Source organism: Mustela nivalis (genome assembly GCF_964662115.1).
Source record: "Mustela nivalis genome assembly, chromosome: 14".
NCBI classification, from domain to species: Eukaryota; Metazoa; Chordata; class Mammalia; order Carnivora; family Mustelidae; genus Mustela; species Mustela nivalis.
In genome coordinates, this window is record NC_139033.1 from 1,413,083 (window position 1) to 1,431,509 (window position 18,427).

Sequence of the window (18,427 nt, forward strand, 5' to 3'; positions counted from 1 at the left end):
ATCTGGAAGTAGAACCATGTGACTTCAAGCCAGTGTTCGGGCTCAGCCACCAGTTTCTGCGGTTACCAAAACAGGCTGCTGAGCCTGTCCCATTTTGTGTATTTCCCACATAGTAACGAGCAGCTGGTGGGATGTGGAATTCCCACAGGTGAAAACTCTGCCTTCCAGACAGTGGGAATTTTCTTCTAGGGGCTTTACAATTCCAGAGGCAGGGAAGGGTTAAACAGTCCCCAACAGGGTTTAGCTTTGGGGAGATAACGCCATCCTCCCCTTCTAGGTACACTGCACTGCATGAGACGGTCTTCTGAGGGCTCTAACACTAAGACAGGTTCTCAGGAGACGTCTGAAACATGTCCCAGGAGGGAAGCATGAGCCACAGAGCTGGGCGAGGATTGAAGGCAACCAGATAGACAGAAGCTAGAAGCTGCAGAGTCCCGGGAGGAAGGGGAGCAGGGGCTGGGGGCTCCTTCTCCTTGCACTGAACACCATGATGAGGCTATTACCCGGGGGAGGACGCAGCCCCAGCAGGAACCATGAGCCAGTTCTTGAAATAGCACCTCAAATCAGTTGAAATCACACCATCAGATTCTAGTGGGTCTTTGTTTCAACGGGGTGGACATTTCCTGAGCGCCTGCTCCATGCCGAGCTCTGTGAAAGGCATTGTGGGAATTAAGAGAGGCAGGGCTGCATGCAATGAAGAGAATGGGCCCTGGAGCCAGACTGCCCAGGTCAGTTTGCTCGTCTATAAAGTGGGGGTAATAGTAACACCCCGTGGGGTTGTTGTGAGGATTAAATGAGGTAATACACCTAAACCACTTAGCACCATACCGGCATATAGTACATGCTCCATAAGTGCTACCAAGATGTGACTGGAGTGCATGCCTCTGGCATTATACACATGGGACCTGCAGGGGCACTCTTGCCCTAATTACAAAGGCAACCAGCCCCTGCTTGGAGGACCTACTCTCCCTTTAATATCTTCCCCTGGGGTTTCTGGAGGGCTTCAGGGACACCTCCCTCCCTTGTGTTCAGGAAGTTGTCTACCCACGTTCTCCTCCTCTGAGCTCCCCGAACAAGTCCCTGCCCACACACCGTTTAACTGTCCAGGTCATTCTTACAGTCCGGTCCCTGTTTCAGACCTCACAGATTGGCAGCCTGCTCTGCATATGTAGTTCTCAGACAGATTTTGATGGACAACATGCTGTTTCAAAAACAATTTGAGCTGGCTTCTGTAAGCCAGGAGATTTCATATTTAAAGAAATCATATTTTCAGGCATTTTCAACTTTGTTTGTTTGTTTGCTTGCTTGCTTGCTTGTTTAGAGGACGAGCTGGAGGGGCAGAGGGAGAGGGGAAGAGAATCTCAAGCCAACTCTGCTGTGCGTAGAGCTCAATCTCACCAGCCTGAGGTCACTCTCCCAAGATCACCACCTGAGCCAAAACCAAGATTTGGACGCCCCACCAACTGTGCCACCGAGGCACCCCCTTTTCAGGCAAAACAGAAAGGAAGATCTGGCACATGTTCTAGAAGTGTAGAAACAGGTCTGCCTTTCTGCTGGGCAGTGAGGGAGCAGGACTGAGGAGTCGCTACCCTATGGGGTCAGAGCACACAGTCCCCATTGGCCCCAGTTCCTTGGGCTGCCTCTACTCACCCCCAGCCTGTTCATTGGTTCTTGTGGCCAGCCTGGCCTCTGGAAGCATTCATGTCTCCTGATCTGTTCTCTTCCTGGCCCTGCTGAACAGGTCAGGGCTGTTAGCCCTTAGCATCCCCTCCCCAGAATTCACTGCCCTGAGCGTGGGCTCCAAAGACTTTCTTGCTACCAACTCCCACCCTATCCCTTGTCCTTGGAGCATAGATTTTAACACTGGCACAATTGATTTGCCAAGGATAAGTGATTAATTAGAAGCGAAGACTCGCTGCAGGAGAGCCTCCGAGGCCCTTTTGATCTCTTTGCCTCTTGAATTTTGCTGCCTTTGTTCTGGCCCCAGATGGGCGACTCCTTAGGCAGTGGGGGCGTGCAGATGGTTTGCTATTTATGACAACCACCTTCCCAGCACCCCATCTTTCATCCCAGCCCCTTCGCTTTCTTCCTGAGATTTGCTACATGCTCTAAAGGTGTGTGGTGGGTGGGAACGGGCCACTGCCCTGGGGCTTTGAAGCCTGGACAAGACACAGGTGTGTACCTGACTGGTTGCCAGGGTGTATTTTGTTCTTTCTTTATACTTTGTTATCACCTCCAGGCGATGCTTGGGACTGTCAGAGAGGTGGAGAAATGGTGGGGAGCAGCAGCCCCGGTTGAAGAGGTTTCCTGGAGAACCTTGCCATCCACAAGTGATTCTTGGTCCTGCATTGACACTGGGAGCGCATTAGAATGCAGACTCTTGTGCATCCATCCAGACCTGCTCAGATCCCCCAGGCAATTCATGGGAGCAAAGCACTTTTTATCTTTACCTGGGTTTCCATACTTTCACTGAGAGCGGGTGCAGCCTCTGATTCTCTGATTCTCAGATGGCTGTGGGATCTTAGGCTCACTATCCCCACCCCCAGCCTGCTGCCTGGCACAGAGCAGGTGCTCAGTAAGTTTTCGTAGATTTGAATCTTCCACCCGGGTTAGAGTCCCTGTGTAGTTCTCAGCCTCGGCCATACATTGCTCCGAAGAGCTTTAAATGTTGCTGATCACCGGCCCCAACCTGCTTAAGGGTTGGTTGTGGTCTTGGTGCAGCCTGGACAGGGAGGCTGAGAAGCTCCCCACAGTCCTAAGCGCAGTCCCTGACTGAGAACCTCTACATTGGTGCCTATGACAAAAGCTTACGGTCAAAAATCGGTCTTTCAAATCCCATGGGAAGCTGATGCTGGAATCCCACCCACCCTCTCCATTTTCCCTGTGTGTTGGGATCAGACAGCTGTACACCCACTGAAGAATGGAGACCCGTGCAGGCGTGCATTTAGGGACCACGACATATGAAATACATAGTTTCAAATGCAAAGATGACACTTGGAGGATGGCCCAGGGTGGCTCACTGTATGAGAGGTGCATGGGACACCTAGGTGGATGCTCCTGGCTTTTTACCTCCTTTTCTTCTCCCACCCCCTCTGGTTAATTCCTCTTCTTTAGCTCCGAACTTGATGGCCCCTTCCTCCAGGAAGCTTTCTCTGACCAGCCCTAGGGAGGCAGGTTGCTTTGTTAGAAGTTTTCAAAGAACTGTGCTCTTCCCAGAGCCCAGTTGCCAGGCACTCATGAGCTTGGGCATGATGTCTGGCGCCCCCTTCTGGCCCGGAGGCTCGCCAGAGTACATTGTATTTCCAGTGCACGGAACTGTACTCAATAAAATAAACATCGTGAGGAATGTTTGAACGAGTGAGTGGATAAATATATGCAATTCTGCATTCACATCTGTCTGAGGGCTCGACAGTTGGGGAAAGGTTCTTCTTTTCCATACATCTTCTATGTAGACTTGGTTTATCCAATTACCGTGAGGTGTTCTGTCAACCCTGTAGTGTGCACTGAGGCACAGCTGTATTTCTTAGGTCTGTAATCTTCCAATAATTAGACCTTCAGGCATGTATGTCTTGCGGTTCAAATATGTTTCAGTTATATCTCTGTTGCTAAAGTAACTGCATACGTAAACCCTCAAAAATGTGCTTTAATAGTGATGGTCTACTGTGAATGTGTGCTATTTAGGTAACTTGCAATATATTTCCAGGACAATATAATTACATGGCTGGGTTATTTTTAATTTCACTGGGCATCATTTCTCAAGGTTTGGTCATTTCAGCTCCACTTTTTTTTTTTTTTTGGTCCTGCTTGTATACCACCTCTATGGTATCATGAATTTAATATTTTTCTGGAAATCTACTCATTAAAAATGTCAGTAAATGGACTCCTTAACTATCAGTAAGTGTAGCTCAAAAAGAAAATCTACATGACCACAGTAAATAGGAAACCAGCTTTCACTTTCCTCAAATAGAATATACCCACCAAGCACCACTCCCAATAAACAATGAAAATAAACAATGTTATTAAATATTAGCCAGATACTGTTAGCTGGATACCAAGGCTCTGAGCCTGATGCTTGCTCTTTCTTTGTTATAAAGGAAGCTCTGCAAGTATTGGAAAATGTGGTAAAGATCTGTTAGTACCAAATTGAGACCTTTTCTTGGGTATAATTAGATGGATTGGGAAAAAAATTGAAAAGAGAATAATTTTCTCATGTTGTGACTCATTACATATTTAGTGTCTTGTCCATATTAAAGGGTATTGCTTCTCACAAATTCATTTGTATGAACTCAAAGTTTGCTCTTATAAAGTCAATGTCAAGTTTAATGTTTCAGTATCAAATTTACAACAACTAATTTTGTTTTTCTCCAGTTCTTTCTTACAGACAAATCAAAAAGGGTAGAAACTGGGTGGACCTTGAGGTCTTTTGTTGTATATAAACTGTAAGGTTAAGAACCACTGACCAGCTCCTGGGTGGCTCAGTGGGTTAAGCCTCTGTCTTTAGCTTCGGTCATGATCTCAGGGTCCTGGGATCGAGCCCCACGTTGGGCTCTCTGCTCAGCGGGGAGCCTGCTTCCCTCTCTCTCTCTGCCTCTCTGCCTATTGTGATCTCTCTATTTCTGTCAAATAAACGAAATCTTAAAAAAAAAAAAAAACCACTGACAAATCACAGGTGACTTGGAAGAGTCACTAATGGGGTTTGGAATCCCAATTTTACCACCTGTTTGTTCTGTGACCTTGGGCACCTACTTCTCTTAGTCTGTAATTTCTCAGCTGTAAAACGTGAATAATGGCATCAGCCTTAAAGTACTGATGTGTAGCTTATAAAAAAGTAACATAGGGGCTCCTGGGTGGTTCAGTGGGTTAAGCATCTGCCTTCGGCTCACATCAGGATCCCGGGGTCCTGGGATCGAGCCCCACATTGAGCTCCCTGCTCAGTGGGGGGCCTGCTTCTCCCTCTCCCTCTGCCACTCACCCCTGCTCATGCGTGCTCTCTACCTCTCAAATAAATAAAATCTAAAAAAAAAAAAAAAGTAGTGTATGTGAATTACCCTGTCAAACAGGATAGGTGGTCTGTAATTAGTAATTATTGTTGATCCTGTAGGCTCCGAGAAAGCGGGATGTATCTTACTTGTACCACAGCGTGAGTGGTTGGTCCCTGGTCAATGTTCAATAAATATCCTCACACTTGACCAGGTTCAAGGGTACAGAGGGTGCGGAATGCTGTTTGCTCACGCTGTCTTGTTCAGAAAGTCTTCTCTGATTAGGGAGATTGAAAAGTGTCATGTGTCAATTCAGACATTACTTTTGGGGGCAGAATGGCTCTTGAGATCCTGGGGGCTGGGACTGTGATGGGCAGTCAGTAGGAAGAGCTGTAGACTGTCTGTTACATGAACGGTAGAAACAAAGGCAGCACATGTGAGATTACAGAATCATAAACCATCAAAATAGAAGGACCGAGTGCCCTCATTTCAGAGGGGGAGGCAAAGGCCTGAGAAAGAAGGTGATTTGACTAAGGTCATCCTGCTGGCTGGGAGCAAAACAGAAGTTTGAACCCATGTCTCTTGATGCCCACCCAGTCCAGAGCTCTGTCCCCCACGTCATATCCAGTCCTTATCTGCTATTGTCACATAGTGATGAACTGCTTGTCTTTCTTCCTGCTATTTTGCAAAGCCTCTGGCCTCATCACCCCTCTGGGAATAAATCTACCTTCTCCGCCAACACCCGTAGAAAGCAGGGGATGCTGGGAGCCTCCGTGAGCGAACGTGTCCTTCCATTTAGGGCCCAGCTGCAATCCCAGGGGCGTGAGTGTGCTCACACCACAGGGAGGGCTGTGCTAAGTCATCTCCAGAAAAACATTGCCTGATATTTTCCCTCCTGGGCCTCCTCTGCTGGACCAAAAAATGTTTACTCTTCAATATTATGCAACATTCTTTAAAAATATGGAAAAGGAAAAAAAGTACCAAGAAGTTAAAAAAAAAATCACAATCCCACAACCTAAAGATAACCACTGATAATCTCTTGGCATATATCCCTTTGGTCTTTTTCTCTGCTGTATATGTAATTTCCTCTCCTTTCCCCCACCCCCTGGTAGACTCATATCCTGCAAACAGAGCTTTGTACCTGCTTACCACTGTATTATGTCCACTTACTATTAGGTTACGGCCATTTCCCCAAGTTAGTAAATATTTTTTTCTTTTTTTCCTAGAGCATCAACTTAATTCATGGGTTTGGAGAAAATAAATCTTTTTATATTAAAATTAACATGGTCATATTTTGAAATGGAAGGCAGAATGTGCCTGACTTGTGTAACTAAAGCTTGAAGCTCCAAGAAAAATGTGGCTCGTGGCTTAGGCTCCACGCTAGACCCTCAAAATTACGCAGTCATATTTTGTCATTTGGTGAGTGAGAAGTATTTGTAAAAGTCTAAGATATTTTAAAAATATGATATTCATTGGGCATCATTTATTTTGTATGTATATATGTTATATATAACACATATGACAGTATGTATACACAGTGTATGGAACATATTACATATATCTATACTTAATATATACATATATTTATGTTATATAATGTGCTTATATATGATATGCTTAACATATAACATTTATTTTATAATAGTATATATAAAATAGCTTTACTGACATATAATTTACACCATACAATTCACCCATTTAAAGCTGTGCATTTCCTGGCTTTTACTATGTTCTCAAAAGTGTACGACTATCACCACAACCAATTTTAGAGCATTTCCTTCGCCTCAAAAATAAATCCTGTACGCATTAGCAGCCAGCCACTCTTCATTTCCCTCCAGCCCCAACCACGAATCTGCTTTCTGTCTCTGTAGATTTGCTGCTTCTGGATCTTGCAAATAAATGGAATTACACAATATGTGGTCTTTTGTGTCTGGCTTCTCTCACTTAGCATCACGTTTTCAAAGCTCATCCTCATTGTACTGCTTGTGAGTACCTCATCTCTTTCAAGACTTTATTTATTTATTTATTTATTTATTTATTTATTTATTTGAGAGAGAGAAAGAGCACAAGCAGGGTGAGCAGCAGAGGAAGAGGGAGAAGCACACTCCCTGCTGAGCAAGGAGCCTGATGCAGAACTCGATCCCAGGATCCCGAGATCATGACCTGAGCCAAAGGTAGACACTTAACCGACTGAGCCACCCAGGCACCCTTCTTTTCTTTTGTATAGCCGAACAATCTGTTATGTGACTGTACCAAATTTTGTTTATTCTCCTCCTCGGCCGTTATGGGTAATAGTGCCGTAAACATTGGCTTATGGACATGGATTTTCACGTCTCTCGGGTGTGTTCTCAGAGCGGAGTGTTGGGTCATATGGTAACTCTGCTTGCTTCTTTTGAGGAACCGCCAGGCTATTTTTCCAGCATGGCTGTGTCATTGTATGTTCCCACCAGCCATGTCTGAGGGTTCCCATTGCTCCACATCCTCTCCAACTCGTGCTATTGTAGCCGTCCTAGTGGGTGTGAAGTGTGGATCTCACTGTGGTTTTGATTTGCATTTCCCTAATGACTAATAATGTTGAGCATCTTTTCACATGCTTATTGGTCATGTGTATACCTTCTTTGGAGAAATGTCTGTTTAGGTCATTTGCCTGCTTTTAAAAATTTTTTTTATCTTTATTTTTTAAAGATTTATTTATTTATTTGAGAGAGAGAGTGTGTGAGAGAGAGAGTACAAGGAGGGGGAAGGGCAGAGGGTATGGGAGAAGAGAATCCTCCAGCTAACTCCCTGTTGAGTGCGGAGCCCAACATGGAGCTTGATCCTGGGACCCTGAGATCATGAACTGAGCTGAAATTGAGAATCAGACGCTTAACCAGCTGACCCACCCCACCCAGGCACCCCTCATCTGCCCACTTTTTTTTTAATCATTTGTCCACTTTTAAATCAGTTATTGAATTGCTTTTTTATAGTGAGTTACAAAAGTTCTTTTTATATTCTAGACACAATCCTCTCATCAGATATGTGACTTGCAAATCTTTTCTCCCATTCTGTGGGTTGTCTTTTCACTTTCTTGATGATACCCTTTGAAGCACAAAAGTTTTTAAATGTTTATGAAGTTTCAAGACTGTCTTCCAGAAATGATTTTATGATATGATTTAATATTTCATCTGAGCGTGCCATGATTTTCTTACCTAATACCTGTTGTTGAACCCTCGAATTGTTTCAGCTTCTTTGCTATTATCCATCATGTGAAGCTATATATCTGTAGAAATAAATCTTTGTGCACAATTCTTATGGTCTCCTTAAGACAGACTTCCAGAAGTGTAATTACTCTGCACAAGGTGTGAATGCTTTTACGACTCTTGGGCTGTTTGCTTTCCAAAACTCTCCTGCCCCCACATGCCCTCCCCTATACTGCATTTAAGTGCCTGTTCACTGTGTCCTCTGGTGCTATTATTTACAAAGGAAAACACCTTTACTAAAGTCGCTGAATGTCACTGAATTGTGGGATGCGTGGGTTTTCTAGCCAGGTCTGGGCTCCACTGTGCTTGTCTGGGGAGAGAATTTTAAGGTCCATGAAGGGGAAGTACAGGTAGAAGGAATCCCAGAATATCTTCCAGGAAAGGCGGTTTTGGTCCTTCTGGGTTACAGACAACAGCTGTCTGGAAGAAGAAAACCTCCCCTCCATGCAGTTCCTTGGGGAGGCTGCTTCAGTGCCAACGGCAAGAAAAGCCTCTGCTGGCCAGTGTGGACACCCTCCAGGGTCAGTGGCTGCTCATTCTTGTTTGTACCATCCACATACCACTCCCTTCCTGCTGACAAAAAAAGAATCCATTTGAATTATCCCCAAATCCCAAATCCCAAATGAGGGTGTTTCGGCCATCCAAGAAATCTGATCATCAGGCAGCTTGGCAGTTTGTGGTTTCAAACAGTCGTTCCATAATCGATTCATCCAGCAAACCTTTCTCCAGAACCTATCATGCACCCACCGTTGCAATAGGCATTAGGGACGCAGCTAGGGATCAGATTTGGGGTCTCATGTTTACAAACCATTTGAGGTTCTGGAAATCTTTTGAAAATCTAATGAAAACGTCGGACACCCTCCCTAGAAAACCTTGTGCACTCACACGGATAATGTTACGTGTTTACAGCCTCCTCACAGACCCACAGACTGTCAGTGGATTTCCTGAGGGCGGGGGGCTCAGAAGCATTGTTATATTCTAATAAATGAAAGAAAGATGTCATTCTTACGTTCGTGTTGTTACAATTACGTAACACCTTGAAGCTCGACTCAACAGGATTTCCTTCCTCCCACCGCAGCGTTTGTAGACTTAGACGTTTGCGCATCACTTCCTGTGTGTGGGCTGTTTGAAGATTCGCAGCTTCAGCAGAAAGTCGGATAGGCCTGGTCCTAGCCCTCACAGAGCCTGCAGTCTAGGGAGGAAGTCCTGTCTTCACCTGATCTGGCCTAGCCTGGGGACGCCAGCTGGATCTCAGCAGGGCATGCGTCCTCTGGCTGTCCCTGGCAGCGTGCTGGGAAGAAACAAGAGCCAATGAGCTGAAGAGACAAAGCAGGGGGCGTGGCATCTGGGTGCCCGGATGTCACCAGTCTTGGTGACCTCCAGTAAAGATAGGGACTGCAGTTGGCTGAGTCCAGCCTGGTCTTCTAGGTGACATCAAGGCCCCATTTGGGTTTTGGGAACCAATACTCCTAGAATAGTGGAAACCATGGGACGAAGCCCGGGAGCATGGCCACGGGGATCCTTAGGATCTGGGAGATCTACAAATACCTTTCTGTGCCGGGTTGTATACCCCACAACCAGAATCCCATCAGGCCAAGAGGCAGGCCAGATTCTCCTGCCGAAGTAGGGAGAGGACCAGACAGGAAGACATCTTTCTGTGGTGAATAATTCACAGGTTTCCTTTGCTGAATTCCCAATTCTTGCCTCACCCCGCCTCCCTCCATGGCCTTTCTCTTACCCCAACACCACACACATCACACGAAAGGAATGTGAAGTGTCCTGCACCGGGAAGCAGCCAGCTGCTCAGCGTGGGTGCCTAAGTAGCACCAAGAGAAAGCTTATCAATGAAGCCTCAGCGTCTGGGGCCCTGAAGCGGGACTGTCCGAGAACTGGCCAGCCCAGGGAACCGGAGGAGGGCACGGATTTGGATGCAGGCCAGCTTTTGTAGTGTTTACGTTCCTGCGCTTGTGGACTTCTCATGGGTCCACCGGCGTCTCTGGGAAACCAAGGAAAGCTACATCCCCCCCTCTCTGTACACTAGGATCGCCAATCATATAAGGAAGCTTTGGGACCATTGGAGCTCAACTGTGGGTTGCTAGGGCTTCCTGGAAAGCAAATCTTAATTTGTATGGTCTCCTGAGAGAGATGAAATGTCTCTGTACTGCAATTATTGCCATGAAAGGTCGAGATGATAAAAATCAGGAAACTTTTTCTTAAACTGCCAGATAGTCAATATTTTTGGCTTTGTGAGCCATACAGTGGCTCATCAAAACTCCTCAGCCCTGCCCTTGTAGCAAGAAAGCAGTCATAGCCAGTAGGTAAATGAATGGGCATGGCTGTATTCCAATAAAACTTTATTTACAAAAACAAGCAGTGGGCCAGATTTGGCTCATGGGCTATAGTTTCCTGACCCCTCATAATAATAACAGCCAGAGTTTAGGAACACTGACCATGAGCCGGGAGCTGAGCTATGTGTTTGTATTATTATATGATATTATAAATGTTTGTATTATATCCCCATTTTACAGATGAGAAATCAGCATTAATGACGTTTTGTAACTTGTTCAAGGTCACTCAGCTGGTAATTGATGGAACCTGGATTTTGATTTCATTCCTTTGATTGTATAAGGTGGTCACCAAAAGTGTTATGAAGGACTGGGGTAAGGAGATGATGATCAACCTTTATTAAGATTCTGCTCTGGGCCAGGGACTATGAGAAGTCCTCATATGAGTTAATACCAGTCATCCCCACCATAACTCACAGTTACTAATAATACCCATGAGAGGGAGCTGAGGCACAGAGAGGTTAAGGTGCTTGCCTTAGGTCACACAGCTGGTGACTGGTGAGGCAGGATTCAAACCCACACTGTGCTCTCAATTCCCGCCCCCCCCCCCCCGCCCCACCACCGCCACCTCCAGTTGCCATGTTGAACCCCATGGGCTGCGGTAATATCTCTTTTATCATCCGATAGGACGTCCCCAATTAGAAAGCAGGCCTGGGTCAGACTTCTGGCCCCCCATTTGTTTGTTGTTTACCCCTTTAGCCCCTGGGTCATGGTGTGGTCCTAGGAGAGAGTCTTGTTTAGCTGGGGTTTACTGGCTGGTTAGATAGTTACAGAGCTGGTCTGAGCGCCCCAGCTGGGCTCCTGTAAGGTGGGGCTGTTCTGAAGAGGCCCATGGAATGGGAGTGTGTGGAGGAGCACAGGAAGGGTGGCCCATGTGGTGATCAGAAATGCCAGGGGCACCAGGGTGCCTGGAGGACATGTTAGTTGAGGGGGATCTGCAGCCTGGAACCCTTGGGCGTCACCCACCCTCGCCTGAGGCCATGACCCCCGAGGCTACTTTCTCTCCTCAGGAGCAGCTGACTGAGTTCTGGGCTTGCCCCTGAGTCAGAGGCCCCGGCAGGAAAATAAACTTTCTGTACTAAGGGGAGGAGGGAGCAGCTCACTTTTCAAAAATAGGAGAGGCAGCTCTGTTGCTATGACGAATTTCTTGTGTTGCTCCGTGTTTTTGAAATTTTCTACATTTTTTTTATGACCCACATAAAAAGGTACATACAGCCTCCTTATAAAAATACATGGAAAAATCTCCATCTTATGCCTGATCTGAGGGAGATTCAAGGAGCTTTGGGGCCAAGAGAGCTTGTCATAAAGGCTTTGAAGGCTCTGGGATCTCTGACGTTTTGGGGACCCCCACCCCACACATTGTGGCAAACCTCAAAATGTCCCTACAGATCCCATTACAGGTGTGCCTTTCTTATAAAAATATCTGAAAAGGCTTTAAAAGAATTCATACAATCAGGGTTTTTTTTTTTTTTTTTTCCCGAAGAATAAATTATTCAGCATGTTCTTGTGATTTGGGCTTTTCTATTTCTAAACACACAGGCGCTGTGGACTAGCAGCTGACTCACTAGTGTACTATAGATCGTTCACCAGACATTTATTAATGTTGAGTTTTTAGCTGCCGTTCGGGGTTCTGGGGTCGGTTTGCTTGCAATTTCAGGTTCCGCATATCTCCAGACACCTTTGACAAGCTTGTGGACTTCCGGTCCTGGGCCTCAGTTTTCCTGTATGCAAAATGGGAGCAGTTTAGGAAGAGGCGAGCAGAAAGGAAGGGGGACGTGGAGGACGAGGATTTTAGAGGAAATGGAACAAGATAGCAAAAATCAGTGACTTTGGGCGAAGGTGCAAGGAGTTCCTTGCCCTATTGTTGCTGCCTTTCTCCGAGTTTAAAATGGTAACAAAATGAAAAAAGAAAAAGTTCCCCCTCCCATTGCAGGTGGTGGTGATGGTGGGCCAGGAGTCGTCAGTGGATTGATGGGAAGCTTGCAAAGCCTGGAAGGGCAGCAGGGTCTTAAGGGGTGTGGCTCTGTGCCCCCCCCCCACACCCATCCTCTCTAGCTGAGCAGGTGCTTTTTCATATGCCTTCATATTTGGGGGATCTCTACAGATCCTTCTGGAAGAAAGGTGTCTTCTAAGAAGAAAGCTAGAGACCTGTGGCCATGGAATCTAAAGACTGAGTCCATTGATCTTGGAGGCCTATCATTTTTCTAACAGCAGAGACTAAAGAAGCCAAGTCCCTGGTTGTAAACTGGCAGGTGGAGCAGGAGCAGGAGGTGGGCAGTGGGAGGAGAAAGAGGGCGGTGGAAGAAGTGGCCCAGATGGCGAATTGTGTCTTCGTACAGCCGCCTTGCAAGCCAGCACTCGGCACTCGCCAGCTGCTGCTCTCTGAGCTTTACCAGCATGCATGCTAATCCTGACAATACCCTGTCAGGAAGGTACTATTACTATCCTCATGTTACATAGGAAGAAACAGGGACTCAGAGAGGTGAAGTTGCTTTCTCGAGGTCACACAGCCCAGGGGGTGGCAGAGCTTGGATGCCCATCTGGGCACCTGGTTAGTGTGGCTTAACTTACTCCATGTTAACAACACAGCTAGAACAGGGACTTTGGTGACTGAAGCAGGGCTAGAGCCAGGAGACTGGGTGGGGGGTGATGGCTTTCAGAAATGACCCACCGAGCTGTGGCAACACTAGGTATTAAGCGCTGACTCTGAGCCTTGTGTCATATACACACATGCATCATCTCAGAGAATCCTGCAAAGCAGCTCTGCAAGGTTGAAATCAGCATCTTCATTTTGCAGAAAGAGTAAGAAAGGCCCAGAGAGGGCAAGTATCTTACTCCAGGTCACACAGCAAGAAAGTGGCAGGGCTGGCATTCAAACCCAGGTTTTTCTGACCTTGAAAGTCTGTGTTCTTTTTTTTTTTAAGATTTTATTTATTTATTTAAGAGAGAGAGAGAGAGAGCATGCACGAGCCATGAAAAATGGGCAGAGGGAGAGAGAGAAGTAGACTCCCTGCCTAGCAGGGAGCCCAATACAGGGCTCTATCCCAGGAACCCGGGATCATGATCTGAGCTGAAGGCAGATGCAGAAGTCTGTGTTGTTGTTCCTTTTAAGATTTTTGTTATTTATTCAACAGAGAGAGATCACAAGCAGGCAGGCAGAGAAAGAGGAGGAAGCAGGCTCCCTGCTGAGCAGAGATCCCAATTCAGGGCTCGATCCCAGGACCCTGAGATCATGACCTGAGCCAAAGGCAGATGCCTAACCTACTGAGCTCCCAGGTGCTCCAAAAGAAAAAGAAGCCTGTGTTCTTGACCATTAGGCTGGACTGCCCTAAAATGCAATGGCTTTGGTGCTTCTGATCTGTTTCCAGGAGTCCACGGGAAGGGAGGTGCAGGTGTGAAGCCTGGCTCAATTCATCAAAAATTTCCCATGTGGGTCAGGCCCAGTGCTGGTAGCTGGTACAACAGCAGTCCATGGGTGGAGACAGATGTATACCTGATAAAAGGAAGAGGCAGTGTGATTTGAGAAAGGATGAATGTGTTGGCCAGATACAGACCCTCCTGGCAGGTCAACCTTCCCAGTAGGAGGGGAGAGATGGGGTGCGCCTGGAAGGCTGACTGGAGGAGAGGACATCCGCATTTGAAAGATGACCAGGTCACTGTGGCTGGAGGCAGGGTGGCCAGACAGGGTATTTCTGGCAGAGAGGACAGCTCTAGCACAGGTGCAGAGATTTGAAACCACATGATGGATGGGGTCAGAGTAGAAGGAAGGGAAGGGGTGAGCCATGCAGCTGGAGGGATGGGCAGGGCGAGGCCACTGTATGTGTGTGCGTGCGTGTGTGTGTGCGTGCGTGTGTGTGTGTGTGTCTGTGTGTGTGTGTGAATAGCAGGAATGGAGGAGTACTCTGGGAACTGAGAGAACTGGCTGTTTAGGACTTGCTGTGTGGCTTTGAGCAGCTGCTAACCCTCTCTGAGCCTCTGTTCTACTGCCTGGAACATGGAAGTTTTCCCAGACCTGGGGAATGGCCAGCTTGGGTTTGAGAAGGGGCCTCAAACATGCTCCCAGCTCCTCCCATCCCCATCCTGAAGCAATGGGCTGGAACAACCCTGCTGGTGACCCCACTCCTCTCAGGCATCCAGAGTGGTCTCCCTTCACCCCTGCAGATCTCTCTGTCCCACTGGGAGGAGCTGGGCTAGGTGGGCAGATTCCTGCTCATAGGGGAGAAATGGGCCTCATCCACCCCCCACCCCACCTCCCCCAGGAAGCCCCCTCCCCTGTTAGGGCTTCCTCACTCCTGGTCACACACACCCCTCAACACTCCCTCTCAGTGCTGTTAACCCTTCCCAGCCTGGACCGGAGCCCAGGGGCTGGATTCTTGCCAAGCAGACAAAATTGGCTGAGCTGCCAGCACCCTCCTACCTCCTCCTCCTTCTCAGTTCCCAAAAGTCAGCTTCTCACTTCTGTACTCTTTCCCTCTGCCTCAGATGGTGTCCAGGAGCCCAAGGAATCCTCCTTCCTCCTCCCTCCCTGAGCCCCATCTACACGACCTACCATTACCTGAACATATACCGCACAGACAGACATCATGTTCCCAATAACATTCTTGGCTGCGGGAGTTACCAATGTCTGATGACGCTTGGCACAGCGTTCCACTCTCCCATCTTGGTAACCCTGCAGGCCTCCCTGTGGTGAAGAGCCAGAACTTGGCCGTCGGGAAGAAGTCTTTGGGAACGTGGCCCAGCTGGTCCGAGAAGGCTGGTCATCCATCTGCTCATTCATTTAACAAATATTTATAGAACAGGTACTATGGACCTAGCAGCAGTCCCAGCCCCTGGAGCTTTACGTGTGGATATGGGGACGGATGGTATATTCACAATACGAATGATCGTGGCATTACAAATGAGGTCGGTGCTATAGTGTGGGACAGGATGTCACGAGAATGAATGACAGGGACACTGACCTCGCTTGGGAGTGCAGAGAAAATGACATTTCAATCAATGGGAAGATTTGGGTCCTCCAGTCCTCTTTCAGCTTTGCCATCCCTTTCATTTTTTTTCTTTTCTGGGAGATGAGGTTAGGTACTAGGGACCTGAGCAGTGGTGTGGCCTTGAACAAAATGGAACATCGGGTTGGTGGCTCTAGTAGTGCCCCAGGGATGGCTAGAGGGCCTGCATTGGGCAATGCCAGCCTTTTAATGCCCAGTAGAACAGCAAAGTGATCTGACATTCATTGAGTGCTGTGCGCCAGACTGTTCCAGGCCTGTTGTATGTATCAATTCCTTTCATCTTTCCAACAACGGTCTGAGGTAGGTCTTTCATTACTCTTTTGTGCAGAGGAGAAAGAAAGTCTCTCTCTGAGACTCAGAGAGGTTAATAAAATTGTGCAAGGTCACCTAGCTAGCAGGTGAAGCGGGGACTCGAACCCAGAACTGTCTGCCACCAAAGTCAGTGTTCTGGTCTCTAGAACAGCCCTTGCGTTAATGTCCTCCTGCTCCTCTACAAATGACCACAAACACTGTGGCTTAAAACCGTACGTATTTACACTCCCTCAATTCTGGAGCTGGGAAGTCCAAAATGAGACTGAAGGGGATAACACCAGGATGTGGTCTGTAGGGCTGGTTCCTGCTGGAGGCTTCAGGGAAAAGCCGCTCCTTGTATTTTCCAGGGGTGGAGGCTGCTTGTCTTCCTAGGCTCGTGGCCACATCACTGAGCTGTCTGCTTCCTTCCTCATCTTACTGCCTTCTCCCCCCTTTGATTCCTTGCCTTCCCCTTCTGAGGACCCTTGAGCTACCCTGGGCTCCCCTGGGTAATCCAGGATAATCTCCCCCATCTCAAAAGGCACAGTTTCGTCACATCCACAACTTAATCCCACAAGTACTGAACGAACCAGAGATGAAAAATGACTTGCCCAAGGCCACACAGCCAGTCAGCGGCTGAGACAGAGCTCCCATTCCAGTGCGGTCTGTCCACATCTTAAGCAAAGTCTTAAGTAAGCACAGTGTGGGTTTATAGGGAACCCTTCATGTCACAGAAAGTATCTTCCCCAGCTTCCTGTGGTTTGAGAGCCTCTCTGGTAAACCTAGTTTCGCAACTGATAACCAGGGAGAACAAGGAAACCATTTGCTTTAACTAGAGTGTTGGGCATCAGTGAGCACTAAAAATCAACCAGAAAGAGATACCAAGGGGTGTGGGAGTTAAGGTATAAGTTTATCTACACTAGGATTGGTCAATCCATGGGACAGGATGAAGCAGAGCTGGCACTGGCCCCCCAGTCCCCTAGGCCAATGGATGGACTTTTGTTGGAGAACTGAGTGGGATGAAAGAGGCAAAGCCCCTCCTTTAGGTCCAAGGTAGGCATTGCTCATGGGTCACGGTGTTCTTTCCAGCCCCACCTGGATGTGGTCTCAGATTTCCTTTAACACAGAGCTCTAGGATTCCTGAACCAACCAACTAGATTTGTTTATAAGAGAAATCTCAATCCGCCATCTTGGAACTACACAGCATTTTTGAGGGAATAAACAGAGTCTTCTTTGCCACCACCTATCTTGTGGGTCTCGGTACCCCAATGGTCGGCCTCGGGTTTCAGAATCCTATTTGAAAACAACAACAAACAACTCCCCCACAACCATCCACAACCCTCTTTATTCCAAGGAAGATAAAGGCAGACTTCTCAGCCACATTCAGTATGGTGACCGAAGACCTGTGGCTTCTGACTGGCAGGGGCATCAGGACCCTTGCTGTTCCTCCCTGTGGGCCCAAGTGGGGCTGTGTACGCTGACCCTTACTTTGGGCATCCAGGCCCCCCACTCTCTTAGACTGCCCAGCCAATAAACCCAAACCTCATTACAGCCTTGTGTTGGCTTTGGAGACTGGGGGTGGGGTGGGGGTGGGGCTCCAAGAGACCTGCATTAACAGGATCCAACATCCCCTGAAGGAGGAAGAGGAAATTTCCATAAATCCATCCAGACGCTGAATTCCCTGGCGAGGCTCCCCTTCCAGGATATCCTGAGTGTGCCAGATCTTCCTCAGAGGTGACCTCCCCGTCTCCTCTCCCTCCTCCCCTCCCTTCTCCCCTCCCTCCTCCTCCACTTCCTCCTCCTCCCCTTCTCCCCTCCTGTCTCTTCCCCTCCTCCTCTCTCCCTGCTCTTCCCCTCCCCCTTTATTTCTTCCCCTTCCCCATCTCTGTCTCTTCCCCTCCTGTACTTCCTCCTACCCCCCCAACTCCTCCTTCCTCTCTTTCCTCTCCCTACTCCAGTCCCCCTCAGTCCCCAGCAGATTAAGGAAACCGGCTCAGAGAGGTGGGAGGACTTGCCTCAGTCACACAGCTCACAGTGGTGGAAACAGGGATTCGGTCTCATCTGCTCTGTCTAATGTCAGAGCCCCCAGCTCTTGACCGTGGACTCACAAGGTAACTTGTTCCAGGATCCAGGATTTATTCCTTGTGGGAATGTCTGTATCAGTGGTTGTCAAACTTGAATGAGTGTGAGAATTCCCTGGTGACTTTTGAACACACAGCTCCCTGGGTCCCACCTGCAGAGGTCCTGGTTCCCAAGGTCTGTGGACAGAACTGGCTCGAGAGCTTGAATTTCTAGCAAGCTTCCCAGCAAGGTGTTTCCCCTTCTCTCTCTCTGCCTGCCTCTCTGCCTACTTGTGATCTCTGTCAAATAAATAAATAAAATCTTAAAAAAAAAAAAGAGCAAGAGACCCTCTCTTCCATCCTTTCTCCATTTTCCCTTCTCCCCCCACCCTTCTCTGTCTTTCCTGCTCCGTCTCTCCCCCTCCCTCCCTCTCTCTCTCTCCCCTTCTTCCCTCCCCATTTTCCTCCCCTTCTCTTTTCCTTTCTACACAAGTTAGTTTTGGCAGTCTT